This window comes from Aethalodelphis obliquidens, unplaced genomic scaffold (genome assembly GCF_003676395.1).
Source record: "Aethalodelphis obliquidens isolate GAN/ISIS:26980383/991018 unplaced genomic scaffold, ASM367639v1 scaffold6, whole genome shotgun sequence".
NCBI lineage: Eukaryota > Metazoa > Chordata > Mammalia > Artiodactyla > Delphinidae > Aethalodelphis > Aethalodelphis obliquidens.
The window spans coordinates 66,733,130-66,750,388 of NW_020837950.1; the positions used below are offsets into that span (position 1 = coordinate 66,733,130).

The 17,259-nt window shown below is 35.5% G+C and overlaps 1 pseudogene; it reads right to left on the reverse strand.

Moving 5' to 3' along the window:
- Positions 1 to 6,081: 6,081 nt before the first annotated feature.
- LOC113618736 (alpha-enolase pseudogene) lies at positions 6,082 to 7,126 on the reverse strand (annotated as a pseudogene).
- Between the last annotated feature and the right edge of the window lie 10,133 nt (positions 7,127 to 17,259).

Genomic DNA, 17,259 nt, shown 5'->3' on the forward strand with positions numbered 1-17,259 from the left:
GACTTTTCTATTGTACTAATGACCCTGCTGTGATTCAGGATCTGCTTTTAGATGTACTTTCATCAGACATTTTTCAAAGTATATTTGCATATCTTAATTCAATTACTTTAAAATTATTTTAAGTCTAAACTGCATCTTTTAGTTCTTTTTTTCCCCTTCTAATCTGAATCATTCGGCCCTTGTTTGTATAAAAATCCATGCTGAATTTTTCATTTTTTCCTTGTTTATGATTTGAGAACTAACTTTGATCCACCTAATTAAAACTTCTGTGAAGGACAAAACAGAAAATGACTGCCAGGAGGCAGTCTGAAGTTATTTAAAATGATTTGAACATCAATGCTCTAACTTTCCACAGCACCCTCAAGTGTTTGCAGACCAAAGTAAACAAATTGCATGATCTTTCCCAACTATAATTAGTATTCAGTTATACTATACTCCGGTGTCTTAGTGAGCCTATCTGACATACTGCCATTCTAAGATGTTAGCAAAAATAATCCAGATGATAGGCTCTCTGTAGGTAAATATTGTTAGGATGGGTAAATATTGTTATGATGGAACAAAGGACTTTAAAAGAAAGTAAACAAGATAGAAGAGATTGCCATCTTTACTACTAGTTAGAAAAGAAAAAGGAAAAGGAGTAAAGATAAGAGGAGAAATGTAGGCTAACATAAACAATAAATAAAGGAATAGAGCTAAGTCCCAGAAGGATGTTGATAGAAATGAAAGTAGAGATTAAAAAAAAATGTAAATCTCGAGCTATTGCTTAATTTTCCTGTCCATATATCGCTTATTTCCTTCTATGAAACAAGTTCTGCAGTATTGCTGAGTGAGTAAGCCAAATGTAAAGGAGACTATTGAAGCATATACAGAGCCTAAGAGGTGAGAAAATGTTATGCTAATAATCAAAGAGGTCTCCAAAGGTCTGGGGAGAAAAGTACATAAGGGCCAAGATGGAGTTATCCATTTGGTCTCTGGGATTTGTTAGAAATTATACTAATATTTTTAAAAATCGGATTCCTAATACTTTTTAAAATGTCTGTTTACGTGAGGTGAATAATATGTTTTTCTATGATAGCATTTCATAGACAGTATAATTCTTTAGACCTATAATAAATATTTATTATATCCATTATATCAAACAGGCATATCCCTGCTATTAGACATTTAGAAACATTTAATTTGGTGAATTTTTAATGCAAGCGTGAAGAAATTGTTGAAAAGTTGGTTCTAAAATAACAACCATTTCACTGTGTTAAATACACATTGAATTATGGGCTAGTGAATATCTAAACCTTCCTAAGACATAATATAGCTGTGGATTTATTTTGTATTTGGAAATGCTTTTTTATTTGGATAACAAATGTAGTGAAATATACATGTAGAGATACACACATATTTTATTCAGTTTATGTCAGTCAAAATTCTGATAGTTTTAATTTTGGGTATACCTTGGCTTTGTGTATCATTTCTTAACTTAATAACAATTATAGTAATTGCTCCACAGTTCACATTCATAAAAGACAAACACTAGATAAAAAATAGCTGATGCATTCATTTGAACTTCCTTAATCATTAAAGTGGATCAACTGCATAGATAATATAATCTATTCAAGTTTGAACATTCATTTTAATTCAGGTTTAAACATTCTCATGTCTAATGGCCATATTACATATAAGACATTTATAATGAAAAAAATACATGAAAACCTGGAATTATCAACTCAGCTTTATTTTCGCCTTGCTAAAGAACACAACAAAAACATTATCATTAAAAAGCAGTATGTTTTTGTTCCATAAATCAGTGTTTCTCACGTAACCAATTGTGCTGTTTATTTTCTCCCTTCATATTTGAACTACAAATTCTAGCTTTTGTCAGTCAGTAAGCAACAAGTCATAATTCTATATTTTTTAAGTTCTTTAACTTAATCCCAAGACACACTTCTGATCTGACACAATTGACCAAAGACTTAACTACTTTGTGAATGCTTATCCTTAAGGAGTGAAATTTGAAAAACTTCTGGGCAACTAAAGTAAAGGAAGTAATCAAGATAACCTTTATCTTATCACAAAAGTTTTTTATTATATAAGAAATAATATTTGTACAATTTAAACCCACATTCATATATATATATATTCGTAAATTAAAATAGACAAGAAAATTCAATTTGATCTAGAAATATTCTATCAGGATCTTTAAAAAATTATACAGATGACTATTATTTTGTATAACATAGAGATTTAGAAATTACTTCCTTCTTACATAGTCAATTGTCAGAAGTCATATTTTATATGTGTGATTTTGTTTTCTTCCTAGAAGCAGATACTAAGATTAAAAAACTTGAGTGCAAATAATTATTTTGGAGTACAAATGTCACTGGTGGAGATGTGAGAAAACCATAGGAAAAAAAGCCAGTCATAAAAGGTGCATTTCTGTCATGGTGGGCTAATGGAATTTAATCCACTGGGAAAACTCTAAAAAGTGGTATAAAATCACATTTTAAAACTCTGTCACTTAAGAGGTGAGGCAGTTGTGTATTTATTCCTCAACTCCCAGAATGATGTGAATCCCCTGATCATTCCCAGAACTAAGAATGCACAGAGAACAGCCTTCTGTGCTTCCAGAAAGTGTCCTGAGGTACCAGGATGCGGAGATTGACATTTGGAGACTAGTCATAATATAGGGAACTACTTGCAGTATTGGGAAGGGCATGGCAATAAATGTCTCCACTTTACATTGTTCAGGTCTTCCTCAGGCCCTACATTAAATGCACAGTTCCATTAATGTCACTGCTTCTTAAAGGTTGGTCACGATTTTTTTTTTAAAAAAAAACAACAACAAAAACCAACAAATTGCAAGATGATGGTAGGAAGCCTTGCTGCTGTAATTGGTCCTGAGGCTGACCACAGCCGGTATTCTTTATATCCCTCTTCTACGTCTCATACTAGATTTCTCACAACTTGAGTCAGCACTTCAGCTAGCCAGGAGTGCCTGTCCAGGGTGATAAATCATACTTTCATGCCTGAGAATTCTGATACTTTGGTTACCATATCTTTGCCAGATTGTGTTTCCTGCAATTGCCATGTAAGGTTTTGACTCAATAAGGGCACTAAGGGGAACCCTAAGGAATCTCCTTAACTCCAGACATAATTTTCCCTGTCCCATTACACAGCAGCCACCCCACTGCCTCATGATAAATGTGGTCAGGTATCCCTGCCAGTATAGTAACTCCGTTTCTGTTCCTTGTTTTACTGGCATGAGGGACTCAACATAACTTAGTTGGATCAATAATTTCAAGTTTAGTGGAATCCTTAATACGTTCTCGTGTAAACATGTCCCTCCCCTCAGAACCAGGACCTCTAGTGCAGAGGCCAAAAGTTGCTCAATGAGGCAAAAATTAATCAATTGTGTCCCTGAGAGCAATGGTGAAAGGGCACTCAGACAAAGGTATTCTATCTATCAGGAGTATTAAGAGTATTAGGTTCACAGAATTTCTTGGAACTGTACTTATTGTTGCATCATCTTCACCATATTGCTGATTGCTTTTCTAAGGCGCTGTTCATAATCTTATTACAATAAATCAATTTGTTAGCCCATGAGTAGACTTGCTGGCCAAGCCACTGCAGACAGACAAGGAAAACACTTAGCCACACCCAGGTCAAAGCAAAAATTGCATCAAGCAAAGTTAAGCAGGACAAAAAGAGCTTATTCAAGACTATTACAACAGGGAAGGAGACCGAATTCAACTCCACTGAAACAAAAGATGGGAAAGACTTTAAGCACTGGGATGAGCTAGTGGAAAAGTATTGGAGGACTTTGGGGGTAGGGTTGATCAATGGTATGCATCCAACACATTGAGCTTTTCCTGAGTTTGCAAATCTTCTTCTCTTTAATTAGGCTATTTGTGTTTGCTAAGTGTTGCCTCACGAAGTTAGGCTCCTACCCTCCCTCAGAGACTAGGAAATAGGGGTGTTATCTCCTTTTGATGTTTACATTTCAAAGAGATGGTTTCCAGGTCCTTGAGAAAGACATTTCCTGAGCTATAAAACTGGCAAGAGGTTAGAAGCAGATTTACATACATTTCAAAGGAACAGAACAAGAATTTACAGTTGAAAGTTTCTGAAGTAAATGCTCTAAGAAAAGCCAGGTCAGTGGTCTATAGTTTGAAGAAACTTGTCCAAAGCTTCGTTAAACTGAGGGGAAGTTTAAAGTCATCTTGGTTACCCAGAATATGTATCAATCCAGCACGGGGATAATTATTTACTCTTCCAGGATGAAAAGGATCCAATGTAATCAGTCTATCCTATGGTGGCTAGCTAAGCTGCTCAAACGATGGTGCCTTACCAAGGGCTTAACTTTAGTCTCTATTGCTAATTGGTTGAGCACTCAGCAGTCACCTATTATAGGTTCAGTGAGAGGGAGTTCTTATTGTTGGGCCCTGGCATATTAGCAAGCCTGCTATTATGGCTATTCCTTTCATCACAACCAAGCGTTAAGCACTAGAATGACTAAGGACAGAACATTTTTGTTGTTTTCTATTTTGCTGTTGTTATTTGTTTTTTGGCTTATTTGGTATTTTAGCAAATGTTACAATTAATAAACATGTGATATATATTTGCTCATTTATGCAGGCCTATCTATAGGACTAACTTTTACCTGAGTTGTTTGGTAAATTATGCTTATACTAATAATTTTGTAGACAATTGTGATCAATTAATTTTATTAAGCTAATTTTAGGGATGGAGGTGTTTCAAAACTGATGACAGTTGCTTTAAGGGCTATGTTCTTATTCTGTTCACTTTGATACCTGGGGAATAGATTTTTCCAAGTCCCAACTCAATATACAGAACCTGCCCACTCTTGGCATTCCTGGACTCCAAGGATTGGTATCAGAGTTAGCAACAGAGGTTAATTAATTAATTAAATAATAACACAATAGAAATACATGCACATGCGTGATGACTTTATGGTCAAGGATTTTTTTTTAATGTTTTGTAACTTTCTTCATAGTAGCCTAAACTCAGAATAACCCAAATGTCCATAAGCAGTTGAAGGGATATGTAAATTTGGGGATATTAATAAATAGTCATGAAAATATATGAACTAAAGTAAAACCACTCAAAGATGGGGATGGGTCACACAAACATTATGTCAAGTAACTGAAGTCAGACTCATATAAGTACATGCTACATGATTCTATGAAGATAAAGTACAAAGCAGCCAAAACTACTATATTGTGTTAGGATTCAGGATAGTGTTTATTTTAGAGAAAGAAAGAGGGGGTTGTAATTGGAGGGGGACATGAAAGGGACTTTTAGAATGCTGGAAAAGTCCTGTTCTTGAACTGTTTGTGATTACAGAGGCATTTGTGAAAAAAATCCTGAAGCTGTATGACTGTGTCCTATATACTTTACTGTCTGTATGTTATGACTCACAATAAAAAATAAAAAGAACAAAAAAATTACGATCTCACAGTTGTGCATGAAAATCATTATATCCCAAAACATAATTAAACTTTTCTCAGTACTTTGTAAAAATTTTACTTTGTAAAAACAACAAAGAAAATTGTTTTACGTGAATTTTTCTTTGTTCACCAAAAAGAACATATTATATTGTTATAGGATAAAATGAAGGGGTATGAAAAAGTTTTCCTGATATATTAACTTTTATTAATTAAATGTTCTTTTTGATACTTTAATTTCTTTTTACTGGTCACTGAGGTCTTTTTATTTTGCACACAGAACCACTAAGGATCTTGCCTGTGGACACCTCAGAGATTGCACTGTAGATTCTCATGGCTCCAGACAGTTGGTGGAAAGAAAGATGAGAAAAACTATGATTTGGGTCAATGACATGATTACAGAGCTAAGGTTTCCAACAGAGTTTCAGGTGGTCAACTTGGCTTCTGAAGCAGTTCTAAGGAAGCAGTGAGAGAACATCACAGGGATAATAGAAGGGCATTAACTACCAGAAGCCCCTACATGTATCAACTGAGACCTTGAACTATCTGCGTAAACATCAGAAGCAGGGTTCTAGCCAGCCAACTAGTGACTGAAAGGCTCAGGTGCTCACCTGCCCAGAACTTACTTGGCTACCTGGTTTCTGAACTACTTGCTAGCAGATTGAGCCTTGCTGCCCAGCTCTTCTTCAGTTATGAGGATCTGGTTGTAGTTGGCCAAGTACTGGGTTAGGCAAGGTGCACCAGTCTTGATCTGCCCAGTGCAGGGCTCCACCACCAGGCAAGCAATGAAGATAACTTCGGTTATGAGTTATGAGACACCATGATGCCCCACCCACCGGACTGAGCCAGTTTGCACACCTGAAGAGAATTGGCCAGGGAGCCGATCTGCTACACTTTGAGCAGGAGGCAGTTGCATGATTTCTCACCCACGGCCTTGGAAATCTGCTTCAGGCTGGGCACTGAGAGATTGTCCCCCACCACCTGGATTCCTGTACTAGCAGTGAACTTCTGCCAAGCTTCCCAGTCATCTTGGTCAAAGAGATCTTGAATAGACACCAATGGGTAGTCCTTGATGAAAGAATTGTACAGGTCGAACAACTGGTCAGGTGTGGTGTACCTGCTGAGATCATTGGGAGACTTGAAGTCCAGGTCACACTTCCCTGACCTGAGGAACTCAGAGGCAGCCAAGTCCATGGCAATGACAAGCTCATCGGTGTAGCCAGCTATCCTGATCTCATTCTTCAGCAACTCCAGAGCTTCTTTCTTCTTCACGAGCAAACCAGCCTTCATCCCCCACATTGATGGCATCTTTCCCATATTTCTTCTTGATGACATTCTTCAGGTTGTGGTAAACCTCTGCTCCAATGTGCATGGCTTCCCTGAAGTTTGCCTTACCAACAGGGAGGATCAGAGACTCTTGCATGGCCAGCTTGTTGCCAGCATGAGAACCATTGTCGATCACACTGAAGGCTGGAATGGACAAGATGACTTCAGAGCTGTCAGTCAAGTCAGAAATTTGGAGGTACAGGGGCACCCTTTATAAAAAACCTAGCCTTACAGACAGCCAGGGTCCCTCCCAAAATGAAGTTAGTACTATATTTAGATTTATTTTCCATTTCATTCATCTCTATCATCCATTTGTCAGTCTTCTACTTGTTCCAAATGCTCAGTTTACATAATTCCTCTGATCTACAAATATAATACATTTACCTAAAATTTTTAACTGGTAATTGTAGTGGATTGAATAGTGTCCTCTCAAGATTCATGTCTAACCAGAACCCCAAAATGTAACCTCATTTGGAAATAGGGTTTTTGCAGATGTAATTAATTAAGATGGAGTCATACTGGATTAGGCTGGGATCTAAATCCAGTGACTGATGTCCTTAAAAGAAGAGAGGACACATCAAAAGAGACATACAGAGGGAAGAAGCCTATGTGAGGACAAAGGCAGAGATCAGGGTGACGCAGTTACAAGCTAAGGAATGCCAAGGGTCGCAGGGTCCACCAGAAGCTAGGAGGAGGAAAGGAAGGAGTTATTCCTAAAGCTGTCAGACGAAACATGGTCCTACTGACACCTTGATAATGGATTTCTAGCTTCCAGGACTGTGAAAAAAATAAATGCCTGAGGTTTTAAGCCACCAAGCTTAAGGTTTTAGAGAGTAATGCTTCCACAAAGGAATTTAGCAATAATTTTATTAAAATCAGAAGTTGTAATTTTCATCTGGCTATCCAGATCCCCTCATATCACTGCAGAAAAATTTATCGTATTGGTAAATTACCGATCTTAATTTCAAAATAAAGTGTGCTTCTATCCTATCACGGCAGGGAAAATTATGTCTAGATTTTAAGACGTGGTTTGTGGGGCTTCCCCGGTGGCGCAGTGGTTGAGAGTCCGCCTGCCGATGCAGGGGACACGGGTTAGTGCCCCGGTCCGGGAAGATCCCACATGCTGCGGAGCGGCTGGGCCCGTGAGCCATGGCCGCTGAGCCTGCGCATCCGGAGCCTGTGCTCCACAACGGGAGAGGCCGCAACAGTGAGAGGCCCGCGTACCGCCAAAAAAAAAAAAAAAAAAAAAAAAAGACGTGGTTTGTGACTTTTAGTTTCAAATTTGCTGTGTATTTACATAATTAATTCACAGAGTTCCCAAGAAAGAAAAAAAATGAAGCAAAACAAAACATTATGTTCCATATTCAAGTTAATTCAAGTTCTTCTCCAATTCAAGTTAAAGGATTCACATAATTATAGGATATTAGGTAAATTAATGCATGAAATAAAGATGCAATGATATGCAACTGAGGTTTTGTTTGTTGAAGTCTTTAATTCATTTGTTGGAAAGGGTTGAAATGCTAACCTTTGGACCAGATAAATGCCATCCAAGCTTTATTATATAAAAAATAGAAAAAATGAGATAGGAACGAATAGGGTTAGAAAATTGAAATTAGACTGAAAGAATTCTATAATAAGCTATAAAGTTACATGTGCACATACATTAAATGTACTGTTTGAATTCTGTAGCCCATCAATTCACTGAAATTCTTGATCTGAAGAATAGCCTTGTTACATGTTCTACAAATGAATACAAGAGAAACAACTATCCTTACTCACTCTAACATAACAAAATTCCTTCTAACTCATTTTGATTATAGTCTGCCCCTCATTTTTAATTACTCTATTTTCAAAATCAAGTACAAATAAAACACCAACAGCAAAAAAAAAAAAATTGTCACTTTTCTACCTTTCCACCTCCTTAGTACTTTAAATATGCTAAATCATCACTTTGTATACTTGGAGATTACGTTCAGATGTTGGTTTTCAGAACATTCACATTCTTTTGAAATACACCCCACAGATAATTTTTTCAGTAGTATAGACCAAGAGTATTACCTACATGAATTTTCATAAAGTTTACAGAACAAATTAGTATTTAGTCTAACGACTAAAAAAACAAGTCACAATTTTGAGTTCAACAAATGTTCAAAGGTTTTATGTACAAACTCAACTTTATTGTTCATGTGATCTATTTAATGTGAATAAAAATCACCTTAGTTAAAGATTATATATGTTTAGATAATTTTTCCAGAATCAATATTCTAGTTTATTTAAATACAAACTTCTTTATTCTTAATGAGCCTTTCCAATTTTCCTAATATTTTAAAGCTTTCATAGGTGAAATTACTAGTGGCTGAACTAAAAGGGAATTTTAAAATTTCAGCCTATTCCAAAGAGGAAAAAGGAAGATGGTGAATCCTGTTTTGTCTCAGAAAAATGAACCAGCCCTCTAAGGGAACTAATTTGGAATCAAGGAGAAAGGAAATTCACACAACAAACAGAATCCATTTTAATTATCTGTGTGAAAGTAAAAATTGTTTGCATATGAATTACTGACTCTATAAGAAACTGATAAGTTTGAATAACATATTATGACATACATTTTATGGTGAACTCTATTTCAACATTACCCATGTCCGTATTTATTGTCTTCTAAAATTTATCTTGCCTTTATTTATATCCAACATATTTAATGTCTCTATTGTTCATGCTTGGCTTCTTATTTTACTATAAAATAAAAAGAGTGCCCTAGACAAAATATGGTAATATAAAGAGATGGAACTGCTGACTGCTGACTCCATTCAGGAAACCCCACTCATTTAATACGCAAAGTTCTCAATTACATTATCAATCATATTCTCCCACCTTATACATGAACTACCACATGAACCAAACAGAACAACATAAATATCACATACATTTTTTTAAAATATCAGATATATTATCAGATAAACTTCACAGGAAAGTGTATACTATTTTTGAGAGCTTTATTTATTTTGTCCAAAACAGGTTCCATGTTTAGATGTTTGGCATCAACTTGATCATATTGAGATCACTTCTTCTTTAGCCGTTGAACATGAGGAAAAAATAAGTTTCTAAACATTATCAAGTTGATGTAAATATTACAATTTACAAAGTTTCCTCATATAATCCTTGTTATAATATAGTTGAGATAATCAGTACCAACAACTGAACTGGCAAGGTTAGAGATTAAGAAGACCAAGCTACACATAGGACGCAAAAAATCTGTAATTTTTTGACAGCCTATAGAACAGGAGAAAGTATTTGCAAATGATGCAGCTGACAAGGGGTTAATCTCCAAAATATACAAACAGCTCATTCAGCTCAATATCAAAAAAAAAAACCAAACCAATCAATAAATGGGCAGAAGACCTAAATAGATATTTTTCCAAAAAAGATATATAGATCGCTAAGCAGCATATGAAAAGATGTTCAACATTGCTAATTATGAGAGAAATGCAAATCAAAACTACGAGGTATCACCTCACACTGGTTAGAATGGCCATCATAAAAAGTCTACAAATAATAAATGCTGAAGAGAGTGTGTAGAAAAGGAACCCTCCTACACTGTTGGTGGGAACGTAAATTGGTGCAGTCCCTATGGAGAAGAGTGTAGAGGTTCCTTAAAAAACTAAAAATAGAGTTACCATATGATCCATCAATCCCATTCCTGGTTATATACCCAGAAAAAAATAAAATCCCTAATTTGAAAAGATATATGTACCCCAATGTTCATTGCAGCACTATTTATAATAGCCAAGACATGGAAACAACAAAGTGGCCATCAACAGATGATTGGCTTAAAACGATGTGAAATGAAATATTACTCAGCCATAAAAAAGAATGAAATATTGTCATTTGCAGCAACATGGGTGGACCTAGAGAATATAATGATTAGTGAAATAAGTCAAAGACAAATACTATATGATATCACTTATATGTGGAATATAAGAAATAACACGAATCTATATACAAAATAGAAACAGACTCACAGACAGAAAACAAACTTATTTTTACTAAAGGGGAGAGGGAAGGAGGGAGGGAGGGACAGATTAGGAGTATGCAATTAACAGATACAAACCACTATATACAGCTAAGCAACAAGAATTTATTGTATAGCACAGGAAACTATATTCAATATCTTGTAATAACTTATAATGGAATATAATCTGGAAAAATAACTGAATCTCTTTGATGTACACCTGAAACTAACACAATATCATAAATCAACTATACTTCAATTAAAAAAAATCTTTCTGTGGTAGAGCATACAGTAACTTAATTAGATTGTACACTTTGTATAATTGAGTTATTGAAGTGTACTTTGAATTTTTTATAGTTTCTGATGGGGAATTATGAACCTAAACATTGGCTTGTGTTGCTTAACCGACACCCATTCACCTAAATGAAAAAAGTCTCTAATTGGCTGGTGATCATTGCTCACTGAGAAACAACTTTGATAAAAGAAAACAGGTTTCCCCCAATAATTACCTGAAACTCTTATAGGACAGTGATTAAGAAAATGACTCTTTCAACAGATAATTATGCTGAAGAAGAAAAGCATTTCTATATAAGGTGATCATTGTACAAGGGTAAAGGATAATCAGATTAGATTATTTTATCTATTATCTGTTTATCTGTAAATTCTAAATGTTAATAGCTATTCAAGGCCTAAAATAGGGTGGACTGGCTATAAATTAGACAAGATGTCTAACAAGTCAATATAACATCAATGTTATAAAATGTTTATAAGGATCCCATTGGAGGAATGTTTCCCAGTATCTTCAGATAATCAGTCACAACCTTCAGAGTATCACTCACATTAAAATCACTTAAAAAAAAACTTTTATATAGGCCCATGGATATTCTAAACTTTTATACAGAATATCCCTCACTCAAAGAAATATCACTCCCTCAATCCATTTCAACTCATTTCACCACCGCACACAGAAAAGGAACATTAGTTTAGTAAAATAAATGAGAAGGTGAATGAATGAATAAAGGAATATCAAAAGGTAGTTGTCAGTATAAAACTGCCTTTATGTAACTCATATTTCAACAATTGTGGGCCTCATTTCCTTTGTTCCTAATTTATTGAAGATTTTTAGGAGAGAAATCTCTACATCAAGTTAGTGGCATATGAAGTACAGCACTTAAGTTAATATAAATGTGCTATCACATTAAATATATATATGTATGTATATGTGTATATATATATTTATATATATATATATACACACACATATATATATGTTTTGTTCCTGTGGTATCTCCTAGCTTGGCTATGAAAAATAATTACGCCTGTGAATTTAATGTATAATTATCCAGTGCATGTTTATGGTAAAGGTTATAAATCCTGATAAGTAAAAAAAATAATGATACGGTGTTAGAGGTTGGGATATTTATGTATAAAAAGGTTACATGGAAAGAAACTTAATAACTCTATACCCTGTATCATGTAATTTAAAATTATAAGGCGAACCAAAAAATAACCACACCTTTCTGAAATATTTGTAAGAGGAAAGAGGAAATCAGTTGGAAGATTGTATAAGTGTGCTAAGCATTCCATCTTTCAGAGCAGGGTGTCAATGGTCGCTGCTTAATTAGGTAAATCAAGAAATGGAGGTATAAATCTATGTATCTGCAAATATTCTTACATATTGCATTACGACTTATTTAAGTAGGAAAGGATTTCTTAGAGAATTTTAGACATCTCAGAGTATTTTCAGGAGTGCTTGATAGAGTCAGTCCTGGGTACTTCACAGCTTGGAACAAAGCAGCCAGATGCATGGAATCTAGGAAACAACTAGCCACAGGGCAGGATTTCTCCAGCTCAGACAATAATGCCTGTGTCACCCGTCCCTCTGCATGTATGACTCTCAGGACCAGCTGCCCCATGAATGCCACACAGCTGCCCTAGAATAACCCCTGTATGCTCGCTAAAACAAGTGTATAGCTGCCACCCGGTTTTGCTCATTTCCTCATCCAAGTTTAATAAGGAAGCTATCTAATCAGTAAAAATGTCAGTCATATGCTTGCATTCTGGAAACAAGTGAGTCTCAGAAATGTAGAATGCTAACCATTTAGATAGGTTACTGTAATCCTTTTTTTCTTTCTTTTCGGTACGCAGGCCTCTCACTGCTGTGGCCTCTCCCGTTGCGGAGCACAGGCTCCGGACGCGCAGGCTCAGCGGCCATGGCTCACGGGCCCCCGCTCCGCGGCACGTGGGATCTTCCCGGACCGGGGCACGAACCCGTGTCCCCTGCCTCGGCAGGCGGACTCTCAACCACTGCGCCACCAGGGAAGCCCTCTTTTTTTCTTAAAACGTAGAAATTTGTTTTCATTGTTAGAGGCCAGAAGTCCAAAATCAAGCTATCAGTAGGGTTGTGCTTCTCCTAGAGGATCCAGAGGAGGATCCTTCTTTTTTCTGGTGGCCCCAGGCACTCTTATAAACACATCACTCAAATCTCTGACGCCATCGTTTTCCTTTTTAAAAATTTTAAACGTTTTTAAAAACATTTCTAGAATTTATTATAGAGATGAACAGTACATAGAATTTGTTCCCTCATATCTTTTTTCCCAGCATTATTGAGATTATTGACATATAGCATATGTAAGTGTAAGGTGTACAATGTGATGATTTGATTCATTTATATAGGGCAAATGATCACCACAATAAACTTAACACATCAATTTCATTCTGTTGCATAATTACCATTTTTAGTGGTGTGATTATAAATTAACTTCCGAAATATTTACGATTTCACTTAGGTAATTATATGAAAAAATATTTTCCTCAGAATTTTATGTTCACTATATTTTATTATATGTATGTGTGAAACAGAATAAAGGAAAGCTCATTTAAAATGGAGTCATGGGCTTCCCTGGTGGTGCAGTGGTTAAGAATCCGCCTGCCAATGCAGGGCACATGGGTTCAAGCCCTAGTCCGGGAAGATCCCACATGCCGTGGAGCAACTATGCCTGTGCACCACAACTACTGAACCTGTGCTCTAGAGCCCACGAGCCACAACTACTGAAGCTCGCGAGCCACAACTACTTAAGTCCGCGTGCCTAAAGCCCGTGCTCTGCAGCAAGAGAAGCCACTGCAATGAGAAGCCCGCGCACCGTGATGAAGAGTAGCCCCTGCTCACCACAACTAGAGAAAGCCCATGTGCAGCAACGAAGACCCAACGCAGCCAAAAATAAAATAAATTAAATTTATTTAAAAAAAATAAAATGGAGTCAGGAGGTCAGAAGGGGAATCCCTCAGGGAATACCATTTCACATCAGTGACAGACCCCAACAGGAAGACGTTAATTATAGAACCTAACAGGAAGAATTCTCCTTGCCCAGCATCAAGTCCAGCCAGCGGGAAGTACTATACCATCCTGAACTCTTACTTTTAATAAATGAACTTTGTTTCAACACAACCCCTCCCGATTTCCTCATTTTTCTTTATAAAGTAGCATTCCTCTTCTTTGCTTGTTAGACTTGTCATTGGCTCTTGCTATAGCTTGCTTGTTCTGAATTGCAATTTCCTCCCGAAAAAATCCATTTTGCTGGTAAAATAACTGGCTGTTTTATTTTATTTTATTTTATTATTATTATTATTTTTTGTGGTACGCTGGCCTCTCACTTGTTGTGGCCTCTCCCATTGCGGAGCACAGGTTCTGGACGCATGGGCTCAGCGGCCATGGCTCACGGGCCATGCGCCACCAGGGAAGCCCTGGCTGTTTTATTTTAAAGGCCAAAATAATAATAATACAGTGTTCTGGAGAAGATTTTTCTAATGAAAATAATATATATTAATCAACAAACTAATACTGACATCTCCTCAAATTAATAACAATAACTGTAACTACAATTTCCTGAATACTTATCTATGCAAAGTATTTTTTTCTTTACCTTCCCTTGTTTAATTCTCACATCAACTCTCAGATCTAGGCACAATTAGTATCACATTATAAAGAAAAAATAGACACTCTTAAAACTTAACAAAGCTTTCATATAGTAAACCCAGACAGAAAATGGCAGAACTGTGACTGGAATCTGGATTCCAATATCCATGATAGCAAATACAATCCTCCTAAATTCACACAGAAAACCATAACGAGATTGCTGAGAATCCAGTATGTATAAGAAGTCTTTTTGAATTAAGAAACCATATTGCTCTCATCAAAAATGTCTAATCTAGGGTGAATTCTTAGCACAAACACACAAAAAATTAAGAATATACTTCTCCATAATAATCATGCTACTGTATCTAGGGTATTTAATCTTTTCTTGGTTGTTAAATTAGACTTTCAGTTAGGCATGAGCATATACTGATGACATGCTGATTATTCATAAGGCCAGTGTCTCAGCTGGATAAACTAAGAGGGATTCAGCTATGATTCAGATGTATCTTGGTATGTTTGGTGAGCCACTGGAATTGATTACCAAAGGTATGCTTATACAAGAGATCTAGAAGTCTCCCTTGAGAGTGCTCTTTCTAAGAAAGATGAGCATCAAGGCAAGTAAGTATTGCTTAAGAAAAATAGCACTAGGTGAGAAATATAATTTTTAAAATGTGTATTTTGTATTATCAAGTTTTTGCCTGCCCTTCATTTTCCCAAAGGATCTTGTGTAAGAAATCTAGGAAAAGGATATGATAAACATGAAAAGAAAAAATATATATATAAACTTTTCACTGAATTATCTGTAAAATATTGGCAACCACAGTGCCTCAATCACTCTTCTGACACCCATATAAAGAACTGCTTGAATGAGATAAATAAAAATTTGTCCATTTCTGTAGGGCAGCCATTTGAGAAACCAAGACTCATGGGGTGAATATCAGGAAAGATAAGACTCAGTGATAGCAGGATGGATAGTCACGCTGTGTCATCTTGTTTTAAGAATAGGGAACAGAATCCAGGCTTACCACTTGTTAAGCAGAATAGGAGGCAATATTGCTGTAGCCAGAGCAAAAAATAAGGCAACAGTTCCCTCTTAATTGTGATAAAAGATTTAATACTTGAATACTCAGGTTCCATGTGACAGTCTTAAAAAGATCAAATTTATAAACATATACTGAGAGATTACTGCATCAGGGCATTGAATTTGTCAGAGGTAAGAGTTAATCCAATTGTGTGGGTTAAGATGAAGTGTACCAAATTCTTTTTGTTAATGTCAATAGTGACTATATTTTTTTTAACAGTCAAACTTGGATATTCTGGAAAAACACAGTTGCACAATCAACATTTACTTTATATTGCTTTGGCAAATACTCTGCACTTTTTATTTAAATATGAGATTTCTTTTTCTTTCTTTTAACCACTTCAAATAGAGACTTTTGGAAAAGGCAGGGATAAGTAAAAAAACACTAGAAAATTTCTTATGTAACTTATTTTTAACCAGTTCACTTACTGGTTAAAAAAGCAGATGATAACTAAAAAGTCAAAGGAAAAGAAAATGATGGTTCATAAAAATACAGATGTCTTCATTTGAATAGTATTGTTAGAAACATGGAAGTTTAATAACCCCACAGATGGTCCTCTAATTGAGCACATTTGTGGTATTTAAAACCAACCAATGTTGATAAATAAAAAGAATGGAATTACTCCATATTAAGAAAATAAAGTTTTTATCATCAAGTCTTTATCTTGTTAAACTCTCATTAAGTTCTGAGTGACCTTTTCTTTGTATATTTTTTCACACCACTCATTTTTTACACAAGTGTTTACTTCTTACGTATGCATAAGTACTGTGCTGGGTAATACTTTTGAAAGAACAAGACACAAACCTACCTGCAAGTTGCTCATTAACTTATTTGTGTGCTACAGTGTCAGCTAAGTGTTTCCCAATAACTACATTGTCCAGCAAGAATTATATTCCTCTTTTTTTATTAATAAAAATAATTTTAATTTAGAACATGTGTGCCCATATAAAGAAATTTGCTGGTGCTTTAAAAAGAGATAAGCATATTCCCCTTTTGTCTTCTTTCCTTTCCCTCCTCCTTCCTAGTTAGTAAGGAGATGGGATGACAAGAACTAGAATAACAATGTATTGGAAGCCATGTTGAAAAGGGCAGCAGAACAATATAAAAGGAGTTCAGATGCCACACCCAGTCAAGTTGCTATATGGGCCAAAAATTCTACATGAAAGGAACTAAAATTTTGTTATCTTTCATCCCCTGTTATATTGGAGACTTATGAAAAACAGACCTGTATTTTAACACATGTAGAGATTATATAAATCAATAATTCTTAACTTTGTTAAGCTTAAACATGTTTATAATAAAATTTTATAATTTCCACTTAACATTCTGAAACTAAATTCACAGATAATTAACTTATGAACACTTAATTTTAAAATATATTTTATAAATCAAATTATAATGTAAGGATAATAGCAAGAAAGGTGATTTATTTATTTAAAATGCATTTCAAAATGTAAAATTTGAGCAAGA